The sequence below is a fragment of the Marmota marmota genome, unplaced genomic scaffold (genome assembly GCF_001458135.2).
Source record: "Marmota marmota marmota unplaced genomic scaffold, marMar, whole genome shotgun sequence".
Classification (NCBI taxonomy): domain Eukaryota; kingdom Metazoa; phylum Chordata; class Mammalia; order Rodentia; family Sciuridae; genus Marmota; species Marmota marmota.
In genome coordinates, this window is record NW_026000243.1 from 3032197 (window position 1) to 3051448 (window position 19252).

Below are 19252 nucleotides of genomic sequence, written 5' to 3' on the forward strand. Positions count from 1 at the left end.
AGCTAATGTTTTTTTTTTTTGGGGGGGGGGGGGCAATAACCAGGGATTAAACTCAGGGGTACTCAACCACTGAGCCACAACTCCAGCCCAATTTTGTATTTTATTAGAGACAGGGTCTCACTGAGTTGCTTAGCACCTTGCTTTTACTGAGTCTGGCTCTGAACTCAAAATCCTCCTGTCTCAGCTTCCCCTCCCTGTGAAAACTGGCTATCTTGGATTGGGATAGTACATATCATGATTTTTTTCCAGCAAATCAATGAACACAGTAAAGCACTTGCCTAGAATTCATAAGACCCTGGGTTGGATCTCCAGCACCAAAAACAAACAAACAAAAATCAACATACATCATTTTCATTAAGAGGCAGAGCTATTAGGAAATAAAGGTTTTCAGGGATTAAAGCAGTTAAGTGAGGGAGGGAGGGGTGAGCCACAGAATAAAGCAAGTACAGATGCTATAGGAAAAATGGAAGACTCACCCAACCTGTATCTGGGGTTAAAGACTTCTTAAGGAAGTCTTATGATGAGGTGAAATCAGATGAATAAATTTGGGAGATGGGTGCAGGGAAGGAGTAAGACAAATAGAAAAGAGAGATTCTAAGCAAAAGAAACAGTGTGTTTGTAGCATCAGGGGTACAGAAAGCAAGGAAGTATGGGCTGGAAAAAAAGAGCAAGAACAAGAGGTAAGACTACAGGTGGGTAGAAACTAGAGCATAAAGAACAACATAAATCATTTTAAGGTGTGCAGTTTTACCTGAAAGAGAAAGAAAAGCTTTTTGGCAGGCAAGAACATGCTCAGACGTGTACCTTTGAAAAACCATCTTCACTGCAATGTAGAGAATGGCTGAAGATAAGTTAGAAGACTCTTGTGAGAGGGACCAGAAACCTGGACTAAAGGAATGTCAAGGATAAATTCAAAAGATTCTTTTTTCTAATTCAAGACATGGACATATAAATGGACAGAATTTAGATACTGAATGATTTGGACTGGGAAAGAGCACCCCACTTAGACACGATTGGAATGCATTCACCTCTCCATTTTTTTGTTTCCTCTCTGCTTTGACTATAAGAAGTTGAGGCTGCTATTCAGATTTCTGACTTGGACCAGTGAGTGAGTGGATGATATCCATTTACTAAGACAAGGAACACATGAGGAGCAGCGGGGTCATTCATGGTTGCTGTGTGGAGAGTGTCAGAGGGGACGGCGCTTGTACCTGAAGGTGTGGAGAGATCTGGAAGGCCAGCAGAAAGACACTCGAAGATCTCAACAAATTTGGATGATAGATGGAAATTTTGGGGCACAACAGCAACCAAACATATCTGCTGACCTAAATGGAGGAGGAAGGCTCAAGCTGAATCCTAAAAAATCACCATATTTAAAGGAATAGGAACTACTTATTCAAAATTAGCCACACTATCAATACTATTGGTGAAAAATTTTAAGAACAAAAAGGAAAAGACAAAAACTGTTAATGCAGGGATGGGATCAAACATAGAAATGTCAATGGATTTCACACTGATATGCCTTTCAAAGGTACTGTGGTCTAGGGTAATCAGACATGTTCCCAAACCGTTCACTCCGTAGTGATGACTAGACTTTGATCAGTGACAGACTTCATGCTGTCCACATGGGGTCTCCTAAAATGAGAGTAACAGCTGGCACACATCCTTCATTGATTTTACAGAAGGGTGGAGGGCAAGGAAAAAAGAAGCAAAGAAAAGTGCTAACGTTACTTGCAGGAAATAAACTATCTAAGAGCATGTGATTCTCTGGGGGTCATGCAGGTTCTATTAAAAACTGAAGAATCCCTTAAAGCACTCATGTGAAATTGACAATGATGCATTCATTGACCTGCCACACAGCTCTGAGTCAGTAGGAGGAATATATAAATCTTATAAAGGAGAGCTGCAGAATACCAAAACCGAGGTCCACCCTCAATAGCTGATAAGGAGTCTTTTCTTGTGAGGAAAGCTCTCTTTATTTGAAATGCAGACAGTATCTATTTTATGAACACTTATTCATGACCATGCCATCCTTCAGATCAATTTATTTTTAAAAAGTTGGCACCTACAGACTTTACAGCCCTTCCCCCACTTCTTCCTGAGTCTCAGTAGAGTCAGCCAAGCATACAAACTATCTGCTCCCTGCAAATGCATTTCCTTTCACTGTGGACCACCAAAAGTAGAAGGGGAAAATGGAAGTGACTCGGAGTTATGGCACCAAAAAGGCCAAATGAGCAAAGAAATAATCAACTCCACATGAGCCACTTCAGCACCAACACAATGAAAAGGGCCTACGACTAACCCCAGGAAAGGTCATGAGGATCAAGGGTCACAGTAGAAAAAGGCAACATCGAGGGGCTGGCAGCTGCAAACCTGAATCAATGTGGTACTAATTACACCCAAAGAGAGGGCCTGTGAGCTGAGCTAGGTTCTACTCACAATATCTGGGTGTTTTTTAAAGAGGGCAAGTCAAGTTTTCTGTTCCACTCTTTCTAACAGACTATTTCTCCTTGCCTCTAGAGCACACACAAAAAAAACAAACAAACAAACAAAAAAAAAAACCAGAGTTGTGGAGATAATAATTCTAGCATCCAGTGAATTATATAGGAGCCTTACAAATATTTAAAAACATAGCTGCATACAGATGGTTAAAATGCTAAAATGTCTTAGCATTTCAGAGAGATTATTGAAAAGATAAAATACAGTAAAGTGCAAGGGGATTACTTGGCAAGTAAGTAGGGAGTCAATACTTGCTGCAAATGCAACATTCAGTGGATATTCAAGTTTGTTGCTGGCACTGACTTCTGGTAAAAAATAACAGAGTTATGGTAACCACAAAACAAATGCTAAAAGCAAAATTTTTAAGTTTGCTAAGAACTAGCTAAACTTGAGCAGACTTTTCAAAGATGCCATCAGATACTTGACTCCAACCTTTTTGATGAGGAGGAATTTGGAAGCGTTTGAAAAAGAGTTGTATATACATGTTAGGTAACATAATTAATACAGTTGTTTAAAAGTCCAGTGCTCTGCTTAGACCAAATGATGCACTGGAACAACAACATAAGTAGAGGGTTTTCCCTGGCAGTTACAAAAGACTCACCCTCATGGAATTTAGTTTAGTTTAGATTTCATTTTAATAACAAAGGGGGAAAAGCCCCAATATGAAACTAATGTCCATAAAATACATTCTAATATATACAGTCAAGCATTTAAGAAAGAGCAAACAAGAAAAAAATTGAAATTACTGAAAAAAGTATTTTTGCTATAAATAAACTTGAATCAATGCCAGTTTAATACTAGATCCCTGTAACAGTAACTTATGTAACCTAGCTTCCTAGAGATCTGGAACATTCAGATAGTAGTTTCCAGGTAACCTATTCCATCCTTAAAGTTAGAAAAAATAACTGAAGAAGGCTAGATTTCTCAAGAACCTTCACCTTGCTCAAATTGATGATGGGAATTAGGTCAGAAACAGCTTTATCTAATCTGTCACACTATCATGGAAGAGTGGCTGTGCATTGATAATGGGACTCTCCAGGCACATTCAAAAGTTGACATACAAGTCAATCGCAGATTACTATGTAGTCAGTACATACTTGGCACAAATTGATAGGTTCAAACATAAGTAAAAACACACAATGACCTATACAAGAAACTCACACCCCAGAAAAACCTAAAATCAGTGATACGCAGTTAAAACCAAAGTAACAATCAGGACACAATGTCCTCTTGAAAAAAGATGAAGATAGAAAAACAAGTCAATTAAGATCACAATATCTTTGTAAACACACAGCACAATACAGCATGAAGAGCCTGAGAAGTTGTCTTTGGCATTAGGTCCTGCCTGTCTACCAGAAATGAAGCAAAGTTTGCTAGAACAACTCCATTAGGCTGAGCCTGTATCAAGCAGCAGCCACTGCACTGTACCATTACACTGGGCAGTAGCAAATTAGATGGTCAAAAGAAATAACTTGAGCACACTGAGATAGAAATGTGCACATATACACCTATGAAACACATGCACTGGAAAAACCATAGCAGCATACAGACCAACCTGGAAGACAGATAACTTATTCCAATGATGCATCTTGGAGCAAAATTTTTTTGAAAAAAAAAATCCTTTGTTAACTATTTTCAGTACTAATGTATAAACCAGGTATAAAAATCATTCTCATTATGATTATACTTGATTTTTAATTCTATATAGTGTTAGCCCCAACATAATGACCCAATTTATTCACTAATGGATGTGTGTGTGTGTGTGTGTGTGTGTGTATTGTGGTTTTTTTGTACTGGGCATTGAACACAGTGGTGCTTAACAACTGAGCCACACACTCCCAGACCTTTTTTTAAATATGTTATTAGAGACAGGGCCTCACTGAGTTGCTAAGTGCCTTGCTAAGTTGCTGAGACTGGCTTTGAACTCATGATTCTTCTGCCTCAGCCTCCTGAGCCGCTAGGATTACAGGCATGTGTCACTGCGCCCGGCTTCATTAATAGTTATATTTTTTTAATAAAAAAAATTTAAAAATGTACCATAAACAATAAATGCTAAAAGAACACCAAATTTCTTGGCAAAATAACAGCAATGTGAGACTAAATACAGAGTTTTCCAAGGTAACTGACTTCTTTAATGACACAATTTTGAAAGTTTTTATATTCCACTACACTCGTATTTCATACTTACACAATTATAGTCATGGTCTACAATTATAAGATACACCTTTACATGTTGATATATGTAAATATCCTTGTAGGTTCTGACTCTTCTTGGAAAGATTTGCCTTTGTTGACTTCCACACACAATATGAGGATTTTCTGTTTTGGTTCATTTTTAGGAGTTTAAAAAAAAAAAAAAAATTACAACCTTATCCATCAGATGGCTAATGTGAGTCTGAGAATTTTAACAAAGCTGAGGGTTGGCTCCTGAGCTTTTCCTGAGATTTCTTCATTCAACCCACTTTCTAAGGACTAGTATGAGAAGGAGGTTGCAATCTGCAACCTAAAACCACAAAAATGTATGGAGAGCTCTTTCCATTTTCTGCTGCTATAACAGAATACAAGAGACTAGCTAACTTACGAAGAACAGACTTATTTGTCTCAAAGTTATGGGGGCTAGAAAGTCCAAGACCATGGTACTGGCATCTCACAAGAACCTTTGTGCTGTATCATCCCATGTTAGCAGGGCAAGAGAGCATAAAACAAGAGATCAACCTTGCTTTTATCAGGAATTCAGGCCCACCATAACTAACCCACTCCCATGAAGGCAATATTAATTTATTCCTGAGGGTAAAGCATTCATGGACTAGTCACCTGTCAAAAGTCCCATCTCTCTACATTGTTGTACTAGGGATTTGTGTCCCCCAAAGTTCCCAGCACATGAACTTTGGGTGATACATTCAAGCCATATTCAAGGTACTTGGGGAAAAATGATGGGAGAGGGGCAGATAAAGTAGAATAATGAAATAGAAACCTTGCCCTCATTTCCTAAAATCCTAAATCTCTGACATCTTTAACTCTTGTTAACGCTAAGAATTATGAACCTTTTGCTACAAAAAAAAAAAAAAATCAAAAGGAAGAGCATCTCGTTTTTAAAAATAATTTACTTAAAATCAAATTATTAGTTAGATCTAAATCGATAATTTCTTTTCCTCAAGAATGTTACTCAGAACATTAACTAACCCACCATGGCATAATCTGTCTCTAAGGGGAAAAAAAATCCCCACAATTTTTTTCAGTTTTAGAATTCTATGACAAACATTTTACAACTGCTATGTTTAAAATAAAAAGAAAAGAAAAAAAAACTTTAAAAGTTTGGGTATAGCTCTTACACTACAGTTTTGCCTCATCTTTGGCAGACTCCCAAAACTGCACTAATGAAAGAAGAAAGGAGAGGAAACAGCAAAGGTATCCCAAAACAACAAAACTTCAGCTCTAAAAAAAGTTCAGGCTGGCATGGTGGAGCACGCCTATAATCCCAGCGACTCTGAGGCTGAGACAGGAGAATTGCATGTTCAAAGTCAGCCTCAACAAAAGCAAGGCACTAAGCAACTCAGTGAGACCCTGTAGCTAAATACAATATAAAATAGGGCTGGAGATGTGGCTCAGTGGTCAAGTAGCCCTGAGTTCAATCCCAGGTACCAAAAAAAAACCCAAAAAAGTTCAGCCCTTCGGTGTTTAAGTGAGAAAGACTGTATGTGCTGACTTAAAAAAGTAGTAGGAGATGTGAAGTTAACAGTTCTACTGGAATCACTTGGAAAGGCAGTTCCTACACTTTATATTCAGGCAAAAAAAAAACAGGAGGAATTTATCTAGTAAATTTTCTTGCTTTGTGCAAGTGACATCCACCAATTTACAATCAAACTATCAGTGAGGTATTCACAGAATTCTGGAACACTGTCAGAAATACACATACAATGGAAAATGGGTATTCTCATTAAGATTCAGCACTTATCTTTTAAAAGAATTATTGCTGACAAACAAATCACATAACCAATTTGAAAACTACTTAGATGGAAAAGGGGAGGTTGGATTTGAATAGTGAACACTACATAAATGAATGGAAATACGGAGAATCCCATTAATAGGTATCATACATGCTAATAAAAATATTAATAAATTATTTTCAAAATTGACGGAAAAAGAAAGAGAGAGGGAATAAAGGAGAAGAGAGAGAGAGAGAGAGAGAGAGAACTTAGGTATCAAGCTTTCCAAGAATATATGTTTTAAAACATTGCATCACTCCACATAATCATCTTTTTCTCTTCCTGGCTTCCTTGCCAACCTAAGTAAGCACCTTCAGAGGAAAGGCCCAGATGGCAGGTGTGGGTGTTCCAAAACATCAGATATTATTTTGTTTATCTGAATTACATACAATCTTTGTTTAAACAGCCTTGGGGTACAAATAAAACATACTACTAATTAAAATAACCAGCAGCAGTACTAATAAAACATCTAAAAAGCACTTTTATGGAGAGGCTTTTAGTCCTCCTGACCTCAGGACTTGGAACAATAATGTGCCCTTAAAGTGAAGTGGGTAGTCCCCTTTCTGCTAGAGAAAAATTTAAAAATTAAGTCTGTGGCCAGAGAAAGAACCACACTAGAAACTGAGGTATCATAAATACTTGGGCATAAATCTTATACATGAGAGAGAGCAAAGAAGCCATAACCTAATATAGACAATTGTATGTTCATGACTCACTAAATTTAAACTACTATAATGGCTGAACAACTTTGGGGTGTTAATAATGAAAAGATTATAAAACAAAACACCTGGGTGCTGATGGGGGCAGTGTAGATCATTACAGCATACTTTCCTAGCTCAAGCAAGGCCCTGAGTTCAATTCCATGCATCACCCAAAAAAAAATTTTTTTAAATTAACTTTGAGCTGGGGCTGGGGCTCAGTGATAGAGCGCTTGCCTAGCATGTGTGAGGCAATGGGTTCGATTCTCAGCACCACATACAAATAAGTAAAATAAAGGTCCATCAACAACTAAAAAATATTTTTTTAAAAAATTAACTTTTAAAAAACCACCTGTAAGTACTATGTAAGATTACCAAAACTCTGCCAAGCAAGAATATTATAATTTTTTACAAATTCAGAACTGCCATCTATATCAATATTTCATGAGACCAAAGCTAAGCAAGAAATCATTTCAGAATAAATTTAGCTTTAGGAAACAATCACTGTGTCTTCTGGTTGGCTGTTACTCATTTTACTCCATATACACATAAAATCTTCCTAAAATCATGCCGTTTTAAAGATCAGTGTTAACAACTAATCTAAAAAGACTTATGTTTTCACTATCTTAAATCAGTAGGATTATGTTACAGCAGCTCAATACTACACATCTCATTATAAAACAGGCTAAGTCACAAGTCCCTTAAGATATCCCATGGCTTTTCATCTTCAATGTCATCAACTAATATAATCTCCCCAAAGCAGCATTATCAGTGTCCTCAATAGCAACATGTCTCTGCCACTCAAGAGAACCCATTTGCACCAGAGTCCCAACTCTTATCTGCATTATTCTCTTTCCCATCAAAATAGACCAAATTTTTAGACCTTGCAGGGAAGCTGGTATTTGAAAGGCAGGAAGTTTGTCAGATCCAATCTAATATTTGATTCAAAAAAGTCTCCATCACCCCCTTGCTCTTTCTGCACATTGCCCTAACAATTCAAGTTTTAAGTGCCTTCTTCAGTAATGGCCTTGATTTTTGTTTTAATTTGATCTCCCACATGTAAAACCCTAGCCAACAGGGGGTCATGAAGGGAAAGTGTAGAATTTGATTTCACTGACTCACTATACTGTAAAAAATGAATCAGGCAAGATTATTTTCCAGATCACATAAATGTAATTTTCTTTGGAAGTAGCGGGTATGGGAAACATCTGCACCTTCCACTCCACTGTGTGAACCCAAACTGCTCTAAAACAATGTGTGATTAACCACTATTTCTGTTTCATGAAGGCGGAGACTGTGCTCATTTTATTCATCACTGTACATCCAATACCTGGGAAGTATCTTACACTAAATTACTGCTTCATAAATTTTGATATATGAATAAACATATACTGCAAGAAACCCAACAATGTTTTCTGGGAATTATGAAGTTACTTAATAAACTATGGATATGTTTAAAACATTCTGGCAAGTCAACACAGAAATGATAAAAATGGTCTAATGCTATTAAACAGTTTTTAAGAGAATCAACATTAATGTTTTACAACCTGATCATAGAGTTTACTTGTTTTGCCATGGAAGACCCACATTTTCTTATGTACTTATTTTTAATGCTAATTTTTAATTACTTATTTTTATGCCATTTTGAAAAACCAATAGGCAACAGCTACATGATGTATAATTTAAAATAGGTACCCAGGCATAAACTTTCCCCATTAAACACACCTTGAAAAGTGTCTGCTCTTAGCCTACTTACTTCAGTGTGAATCCACAGCCACTCAAGGATTCACAATACTAGGTTTTAGTTCTTTTTCTCTATTCAAATCTGAAGGTGAATTTTTGTTAGTATAAAATTTCTGCACTATTGATGAATTACTGTGGTCATGTGATCTGGAATACTCTGATCAGCCAAAGGCATACCACAAGACGTTAGTGGCCAATTTGCATTTGTGTATTTGGAGCTCCAATGACATGTGAAGGTCAGATGATGTTACAGAATACTGGAACTTTCAAAGAAAGTCTGAAAAAAGTAAAAAGAGGTGGGAGTAGTGAATTACTTTCTAGCTCATGGCAATACAGCATGCCAAACTCGAAAAGCACCTGACTCAGCAGATATCTCACCCATCATTAGGAACACGCCTATCACCCAGCTCCCATATTTAAATGGTTAAACAACAAGAAATAAAGGTTAGTACATAATGAAATGTTTCATTCACAGTTTTTTTAAAGCTTTTTTTGGTATTATGTATATTAGGGTGCACTTTTAAAGTGGTGGCCTACAAAATAATGGATTGATGGTGAAAAAGGAAAAACAATGGTAATCTTGCTTTTGAAAGAAATCAAACAAATCAAATCAAACAGACAAACGAAATGTAAAGTAATCAAAAATATCTTTCAAACTATTAAGATTAATAGTGGCAATCTAAAATTAAAAAACAATTATTTTAAATTTTTGAGTTATATTGATTTTGTATTTTGTCAGTGTTTACTTTTAAAATTTGTTTTAGTTTGATATGTTTCCATCTAGTTTATATTGAACATAGTCAGATGAGATTAATAACATTATTTAATCAACATTAAGTTTTTATAAGAATTTTTCCTTTTGAAAAAAATCCAACATTTCAAGTTTGAAGGCTGGCCTCCTTTTAGCAAAATACATTGTCATTTCAAGATAATGTTAACTAAAATGGCACTATAACTAATTAAACACATAGAAAGTTCACAGTCCACAAAGTCAAAAAAAGTTACAAGAAACTAGTGAATGCCAACTCCATAGCCACAAGGCTACCACCCTAAGAAAACTAAAAATGCAATACACTTAGTGCTATCCTTTATTTTATAGGCCCCAGAGGGAATATCTTAAAAGTCTATGCATTTCTTGTATTTTGGTACAATGTTTTTTTCTGCACGTGTTTGATTCCACTACAAAAATTACTGTGCTTCTCTGCAAACCTGGATATCAATGATAAAAATTCAAAAATCAGGCCAATCTGTAGAGAAAAAGAAAAGAATGGGTTTCTCAAGACTTACCTAAAAAAATTCTTATGATAAGCATCTCCTTCTTGAAGAATTATTACTAATACTACTGAAGAGAGAAGAAGTACAAGATAAAAAGGCAATGACTGACTGAAAAGTGGGAACTGTGCCCACCACTCATCATGTTCCAATTCCACAACCTCTGGCTGGCTCCAGTTTCTTGGATACTCCTCCACTACTAAATCTTAAATCTTCAAGAGTCACTGGAGAATAAGTCTACTTATCCTGGCCAACTAGAAACAAAACAGGGGAGAGAGGGTCAGATCTAGGGTGAGATGAACAGTTGTATAACCGGTCTATCACCAATCAAATACTTGCATCCAATGACCCTATCCCACTATTTCTTTTTCTCTTTTTTTTAAAACAACCTGGGAGTGGCACTTTATTGGTGGTCTTTAATGCTATCCATCTCAGTGAAGTGCTTAGAATCTCCTCTGACCATACATAAGCCCAAAAGAAAAGTGAGAAATCTGAAATAACTATCATGCTCAGTATTTAAATATACATATAAAATTCTAGAAAGCACTGGGATTTCCCATAGCTGACAATACTTGTACTTTGTACTTGTAATTGTACTTTGTCCTTATCTGCAGAAATAATTTGTAAGCCTTAAATTGCAGACCATTCTAAGAAATGGGATGTATTTATTCAGTTCCACCCAATCCTGCCCAGAATGTAAACTATCCCTTTACCCAGCATATGGATGCTCTATAAATACCCAACACTTAGTCACTTGACTTTCTCAGTTATCAGATAAACTATGGCAGCACAAAATGCTTGTGTTAAAGTAGCCCTTATTTCATTTAATAATGGCCCCAAAACATAAGGGTAGTGATGCTGACTATTCAAATATACAAACATATCTGTTTCCAATCAAACTGCTTCCCTTAATGAAAAAGTAAAAGTTATCAACCTAATAAGGAAAGAAAAAAAGTCATGCATGGGTATAGTACAATAAGACATACTGAGAGCTAAGATCACATTCTCATAACTTTTATTGTATATTGTCATATTTTTTTCTATGCAATAATTGTTCTTGTTAATCTCTTGTAGTGCCTAGTTTATAAGTCAAACTGTATCATAGGTATATATGTGCATCATATATAACTCTGATACAACACATATAGGGATTCAGTATTATCCAGTTTCAGTCATCCATTGAGAGTCTTAGAAAGCATCCCTGGCAGATAAGTAGGGAAACTGCATTAATAGAAAAGTTTGCAAAATAATTCAACAAAAAGTATCCCTTGCTTTTAAGAACATGTCATGTTCTAAAGATAGACATGACATATCTCTCTTATAATTTTATGTTTTTACTATTGTTGAAGTATGTTTATGTTGTTTGAGGATGTGAAAAAGGGGAAGAAAGGGTAACAAAACTGAAAATTTGGAGCAAGAAAATCAAGATAGTGTTCAGTTGTCTGGGGGTCCAGAAGTTTAACCAAAATTTAACCATTAGATAGTACATCACTTCCTAACTGCTCACATTTCTAGAAGCCAAGTTTTAACAAACCCAAGAACAAAAATATAACCAATTCTAGTCTATTCCCACATTAAAAGCGACCCAAATTTTATCCCATACTATTTTATTTTGTTCTGACACTCTTTGATTGAACTGTACCACAGTAACAACACTTTCTGTCAATAACCACCGTCCTCAAACACAACAACATCAACAACTGGATTATAGTGACAAGTGCCAATCACTAGGCCAAGGCATTATGTCTTTTTATATAAATAAATCTAAAGCTTTATTTATATAAAACTAATTCATGTTTCAATTCAAGCATTGCATTAATCTAGAAATCCCACATGCTAAATTTACCCAAAGTAAGGGTGGTAGCCAGACCTGGTGGTGTATGCCTATAATCCCAGTGACTTGGGAGGTTCACAAATTCAAAGCCAGCCTCAGAAACTTAGCAAGGCCCTAAACAACTTAGCAAGACCCTGTCTCAAAATAAAAGATAAAAAGGGCTGGGGGAGGGCTGGGATTGTGGCTCAGCGGTAGAGCGCTCGCCTAGCACAGGCGGGCGGGTCCCAGGTTCGATCCTCAGCATCACATAAAAATAAAGGCATTGTGTTGTGTCCATCTACACCTAAAAAATAAATATTTTTTTTTTAAAAAAAGGACTGGGGTTGTGGCTCAATAGTTGAAATCCCCTGGGTTAAATCCCTGATGCCATAAATAAATAAATAAATAAGGGTAGGGATGTCTTCCAAGCCTGTACCCATTTCTACTAAGAAGCATACAAATAATAAGAAGAAATGGTCTTTGGTTGGACTCAACACTATAGGGAGACTAGTGATTTAAAGTTTTGGCACATTCCAGTTACTCACTATGTCAATCTGTTAGTAATGAGAATGAGATAAGGAGCAAATAGTCTAGCAAAGAGGTCAGCAGCAACACTTAATGACCCAGATATGCTATTACGATGGTTCAAGTTACTTTCTTATAGTGAGAAAGCAAGGGGTTGAAAATGCTTTAAGTTAATGTTAAGACTCCCAAATAATTCAATTTCATTAGAAAATGAAGAGGAAAATCTCTTATAGGTTAATAATTCCATTATATTGTTAAGATTTCAACTATTTGATCAGTTAAAAGTCAAGGTAAGGGGTAAGGGTGTGGCTCAGTGGTAGAGCAATTGCCTAGCTAGCATCAGTGATGCTATGAATTCAACTGTCAGCACCAAAAAAAAAAAAAAAGAAGAAGAAAATGTATAAAAGCCAAGTTAACCAACAGATATAAATATAATATTATTTTTAAGCCTCTGAATTATAACCTAAGAAACAGCCTATAAATTAAAGCACATTACTTGCTATAGATAAAACTACGTTAGGTTTGGTTTATACTTGGCAATGAGGTAGGTGAACAAATATTCATTCTTGTTCAGTTTTTCTCTTTTCAAATTGGGGGAGGGGGGGAAAAAAAGCTCTTACAGACATGCCTCATCAATCACTAACAGGGTCTGGTCCTGATATTATATGAGCTCTGTCAACCTTAATCAAATTGCTTGCCAGATCGTAGATAAGTAATGACTTGCTTAGGTTAAGCCAGGCCAGAGTTTTCCTTCTGTAGTATACACATCTCCGGAGTGAAAATAAACAGCCTCACACCTCTCACAGGGAGCTGCACTCTGCTGAGATTACAATTCAGTTCCCTCCAACCAGGGAGGAGGGGCAAACTCTGGCTCTAAGAAGAGCTGCTTTTCCTTCATTCTGGATCTGATCATCAAAATCATTTTTAAACTCTTCCATAAAACAGTTAATAATCGTTTTATCTATACCAAAATAATACAAAGAACTATGGTTAAATGCTTTAGCATTAACACGTGTCTTAACATCACAGTGCTAGAAAACAAAACAGAAATCACTACCAATTGGCAAAAGCAATACTGAGTCACTTAAAAATGCAAAACTTGAATTCATCCTAATGTATTCAAGAAATGAAAAACCAAATTTTGACTCAATATCATCAGTAACATTTTGGATACAGGAGTGCCCTAAAGTCACCGTTAAAATCAGTTAAAATACTTTAGATCTTATATTCATTTCACAGTCCAACACAAACATAAGTTTTATTTCTAAAACGTCCCCTTTACTAATTCCTTTCTTTAATATAATTGGAAAGGGTTTTCAAATTTCATCTTCAGCTGGGATATAATGTTAAACAATTTTCTAAGCATGTGAGTATTCTGCCTATTCTAAAGAAAGGGTCATAGAAAGCAAGAAACCCAGTAGCTAGCAGAAAATATGAAGTGACTTCTTTAGAGGAGAGTATAAAAATACAAGATACCCAGGAATCAGTTTATCTTAGGCAAAATGCACTTCAGTATTTCCCATTAGGCCAGTAGAATCTAAAATGTAGAGTTTGCAGTTTAGAATTACCATAGGAAAAAATTCTTAGAATTTAACAATTTTCATCTATTACTAAGCACTATAAATTGTGCAACTATAACCTAAAATAAGCTTTAAAAGACTAAAGTTGAAACTAACACCCTTTTCTAACTATTCAAGAGAGATTTTAAAGGACACCTGACTTTGAACTAGTTTAAAACTTACTTTTGATACCAATGCTCATCTATTCATGTTTTCTATTTTCACAAAAATTTTACTGTCTCAAATACTTCTTGCAAGAAGAAAAAAAGGAAGAAAAAAGCTGCAAAATACTCTTAAAAGTACAAAGGACTCAAAAAAAGTTAAAAAAAAATGATCATCATTAGAAACACAAAGAAAAGGAAAATTCTGTGTCAGAATTAAAAGAACCACAAGGGTTTGTAATTGCTGAACAGAGGGACTGAGGATGGGGTGTCCTTCCACCTCTCCTACCCTGCCCCTGCCTGCAGTGCTCAGAGAAAGTCAGGACTTTTCTTTCCCAGTCCCCTGGAGGCACCATTATTATAAGTCTGCAAGGCACCCAACACACAAGGGCCTTGCTCTGCAAAAGCCATACTTCACTCCTTTGTCACCAAATTATTTACTGTTAAACTCCCAGAGTACACATGCAATATACATTCATTCTAGGTGACTCAGACACAAAAGACGCTAGTATTTCTCAGTGAATTAGAAGGAACTTTACAAGTAAATGGGGACTCTGTTTACCACTTATCATCAAAGGATCTTTCTCCCCAGAAAACTCAAATTTCAAAATGAAGAGAAAAAAAATCGTATTTGTAAAAGTGAAACAGTCAAAATTCAGTTTCTCATTCTGGATTGTTGAAGGACTATAGTGTTTGATATGCAGTACCTAATGATTTGATTCTGTGGCCAACTGACATTTATAATCCCAATTAATTAAATATCTTGTGTGTATGCAAAGCTAGCTAAGACACATGAATCTGACCAAGTGCTATAGTTTCTGCTTTAAAAGGCTAACTACTTCCTTATCGTTTCCCTAATAATCTACTTACCTGGAAAGAGAAGTCTCTAAGAAGTAACACATTGACTGGTTGTTTCTTTAAAACAATTTTTACTATCATTTCAAGGGAGTGACGTAATATGCATTATCCTGAACTTCCCAAAGTTCACATTCAGAAACCCACTTTGGGAATTAACTACAAAATTCCTATTAACATTAGTAATAGGCACAAAGTCAAATCCCTGAGCTAAAATTTATCTGATGCCTCAAAACACTGATATCAAATCTCTGCACAAGCTGTACAGTATGATTAAAATCCCCACTGCGGGCTGCTGTCATAGTAACTAATGTGAAATTATTCTAAGACCTAACCACTATGACAATAGTTCTTTTAAAATGCATCCTTAAACACAAAAGAAGTAACAAATCATGACAATTGTGTTTGCTAGCCTAATAGGAGACCATAGTTAACAACCAGTCTTACAATGACTCAAAATTGGCCTTAGTTAGCCAGGGGATTTAAAAAAAAAAAAACTAGTTCAAATGTAAGATGAAAATTATATTAAAGACTAATATAGGTCTACAGTCAAAATATGACTATTGCAATTTCTTTTAAGAGAGAAATCCATCTAAACTACAAAATAATTTAAAACATGGTGACTAGAGCTTAAAATTGGGACTTGGGGGAGAATTCTGATCAGTTTATTTTTGTTGTAACCTCAAAAGGGACATGGCTTTTAAAAAAGGAGGAGGCCTAATTTTCAATAAATAGAAATCAAATTATATTGATTTAGAGATCAAAACAATTTTAATCAGATTACAATATGATTTGAAAATATGTTAAGTAGAGGTATTCAGAATTGGGTTTTAAAAATACCTGAACCCAGGCTGGGGTTGTGGCTCAAGTGGTAGAGTGCTCGCCTAGGCACTGGATTCGATCCTTAGCACCACATAAAACTAAAATAAAAACATTGTATCCACCTAAAACTAAAAAATAGATATTTTAAAAAAATACTTGAACCCATCCAAACCTACTCAGCAGAACCAAACTATAATTCTACTGAAGGCAGAACACAATTCACCATTTCATTCTGGATAAGCATCCAAGATTTAATGAAGAAACAATAAAATAACCACCTTTAAAATGGTGTTCACATGCCAATAATCCCAACAACTCAGGAGGCTTAGTCAAGGGAATGGCAAATTCGAAGCCAGCCTCAGCAACTTAGCAAGACCTTGTCTCAAAAAAAAGGGGGCAGGGAGGAGCAAGGGGTGGTGCTGGGTAGGAGATGTGGCTTAGTGGTTAAGCACCTCTGGGTTAAAAAAAAAAAAGGTGATCACACATTAGGATGCACCTTGAGGCAAAGCACACAGGAACAACACCAAAGGAGGATTTCAATGTAATTCAACTCAGGAGTTTCATATTCTATTAAGAACTATGAAAATATCTTTTCAGGATTTACTTACCCAAAGATCTAATGGAACTATTGCTCAGATGCTAGGACATCAATTTGAAATCCTGGTTTAGGAGTTGTCACCAAACTGTGACGATCTAAAAATCACATAACCACATTCAGATCTTCACCTTCACATAATCATTTTATAAGCCAAATGTTTTTAGTATGTTGTAAGCTATGTAATACCAAGCCAAGTAATAAGGCTTACTCCGGCTTTATAAGGGAGGAGTCTCATTCTCATCCTTCTGCTCTCAAAGTCAGCATGATGAGAGGAAGTCTGAATTACTGAAATGGAGGTGAGTAATACGCAGTAAGTCCATTTAGACTAAAACGAAGTTCACTCCCTAATTCTTACTGCCTGTTACTCACTCTGTTGTTATTTAGTTATACACACGCCCTGAGGCCAACACCAAGGAAAGAAGCCAAAATAAATGGGCATGAAAAATGTCTTATCCTCAGCTTCTGATGCTATTTTTCTTTTTATTGGAATATAAAAGGCTGCCAAGTTCTTATGTCACTACCATAATTTCATAGCCTGATAAAAGTAGTATTTTATCCATTAAGCATTTGTTCCCTTTGCCAGTTTTACCTCCAAATATGCAATATGTACAACTATTCACTGCACAGATACCAAATTATAATAAAATAGAAAATACTAACTACTTTTTTTTCTGATCAGTAACCATCCGAAATCTCCCTGGCAAAAGACAGAAGTAGCTGTACTTTTTAGTACCTACATACACCCAGGGAGATTCCTGTAAGAGAGTATTTAAAATGCAAACAGATAAAACATGACAATCCGTTCTCTAGGCAACAAACAATATTGCACAGAACAAAAATATACATTATAAGTACACTAAATCATCAACATATTCAACATGTTTGGCAAGCATTCCAGTAATAAGTGAAAATTGATGTCCTAGTATATTCACATTTAACTATTTATTGTTGCTTTCTATAGAGTTCTTTAACTTCATTATCTCAAGCTGTTGTATCACTCCCGAACTTGACACTGTGAGTCACCGGTTTCATTGAATTTTTAAGAGCAAAATTGGGTGTTGAAATCAATTATGGATCTAGAGATGACAGCTTAGCATCTTGCTATTCTGTGGGCTCCACCCAGCTAGCTCATCAATAACATTTGGAAATTTGGTAAAAAGAGGGAATCTGGGCTCCATCCCAGACCTACCAAATCAAAATTTGCACTTTAACATCCCCCCAAGAAATTCAAATACACACCAATGCCACTCAGGATAGTAGAGTGTTAGGCAATTGGTAGGCAAAGTGCAAGGAAAGGGTGAGTGGGGTGATCATGAGGGACAAACACATTGTTCTGGAAGAATAAGAGTTTGATGAACATGTACACAATTATGGCATCATATCACTGCCATGAGAGTCATGTTCCCAGCCTGCAAGAGATAAACACCAAAGCATGGTACAAACACCAAAGCAAGGAAAGCAAAGTAGCTGGGGATAGCAGAAGCACCAGGTAGATAACTATCCCTGTACACCTTAAAGGTCTGGGCTTTAAGAAGTGAGCAATTCAGAGACTTTGAAGAACTTTTAAGGAGAGCACACACATGGTCAGATTTGTTTGCAGAAGACAATTACCTAGCAAAACATAGAAAGATGGATAATTTGGTGAGGGAGAACCAAGAGTGAAGACAGAGAGATTAGTTAATAGCAGTGTAAGCAAGGGCCACAATGGCATTTTTTTGCATCTCACATTCTGAATCTTCTCTTGTCCGTCTACCAATTTTTGAAAAGGAGAGTGAAGAGATACAGTAATGGAAACAGAGAAAAGATAATAAAGACCTGCTTATAAATTATAGGGAGGGCAGGGAGGGTAGGGAGGGTATTTCTGTGCATACATAAATATAAAACAATAAATGTCCTGCTTTATAAAATAGAAATTTTTATGATTCATGATTTTATTGACCTTCAACATTCTAAATGCCTATTATTAACATAAAGTACTCTATTTATAGATCTATTTATAGATATGTACACAGATTAAATATACATGGATCCCCAAAAGATCATGAGTAGTTTGGCTGCTTGGGTAAATCACTGATGTTCACCTTCATCTCCCATGTAAGTTACTTCTCTCTCTTGAAATTAAAGTTTAGAAAAATTGGAGTGAAGAAGAGACAAGAAGGGCATTAGGTAAATTTTACATCTGTCACAGGGATGAATAAATAACTGGGACAAATAACTGGACACATCTGGGTAAGTTCTCAGATGTGTACCTAATCAAAAAGGCAGCAAATACTACACTTGTAAAATGTTATCATTTCTCATATTGGTATACTTAGTATATTAGAAAAGTCCCTATTTTCTCTTTAGGAAACAAAGACAGACTATCTGACATTTAAGTGTTAGTAACAAACCAAGGATTAAACTTAAAGTAAAAAGAATCAGCAAGAAGAGGCAGTCTTCAACTTTAAACTGGGATTGATTTGGAAAAATGTATTTATCAATGGATGTTTGGAACTTGAACACATTTTTCCCTCCACATAGGTGGTGGGAATCTACTCTAGCCACACCATAAGAGCCTATTTCATGGAACCTTAGTACTTTTACAAAGTCCCTGAAAGATCATTTGGTCCAGGGGCTGGGTCTGTGGCTCAGTTGATCCTCAGCACTACATAAAATAAAATAAAGATATTGTGTCCACCTAAAACTAAAAAACTAAAAAAAAAAAAAAAAAAAAAAAAAAAA

At 35.9% G+C, this 19252-nt stretch overlaps 1 protein-coding gene across 8 annotated transcripts in view; it reads right to left on the reverse strand.

The window, feature by feature from the left end:
* Cdon (cell adhesion associated, oncogene regulated) overlaps window positions 1-19252 on the reverse strand; it is an 89966-nt gene that overhangs the window by 64191 nt on the left and 6523 nt on the right. Inside the window, exon 1 of one of the 8 annotated variants that reach the window (XM_048796229.1) lies at window positions 8940-9529. The exons of the other annotated variants lie outside the window; for them this stretch is intronic. The gene's annotated coding sequence lies outside the window, so the exon portion shown is untranslated. Of the gene's footprint in view, window positions 1-8939; window positions 9530-19252 lie in introns of those variants that run through there. 8 annotated transcript variants of the gene reach the window in all.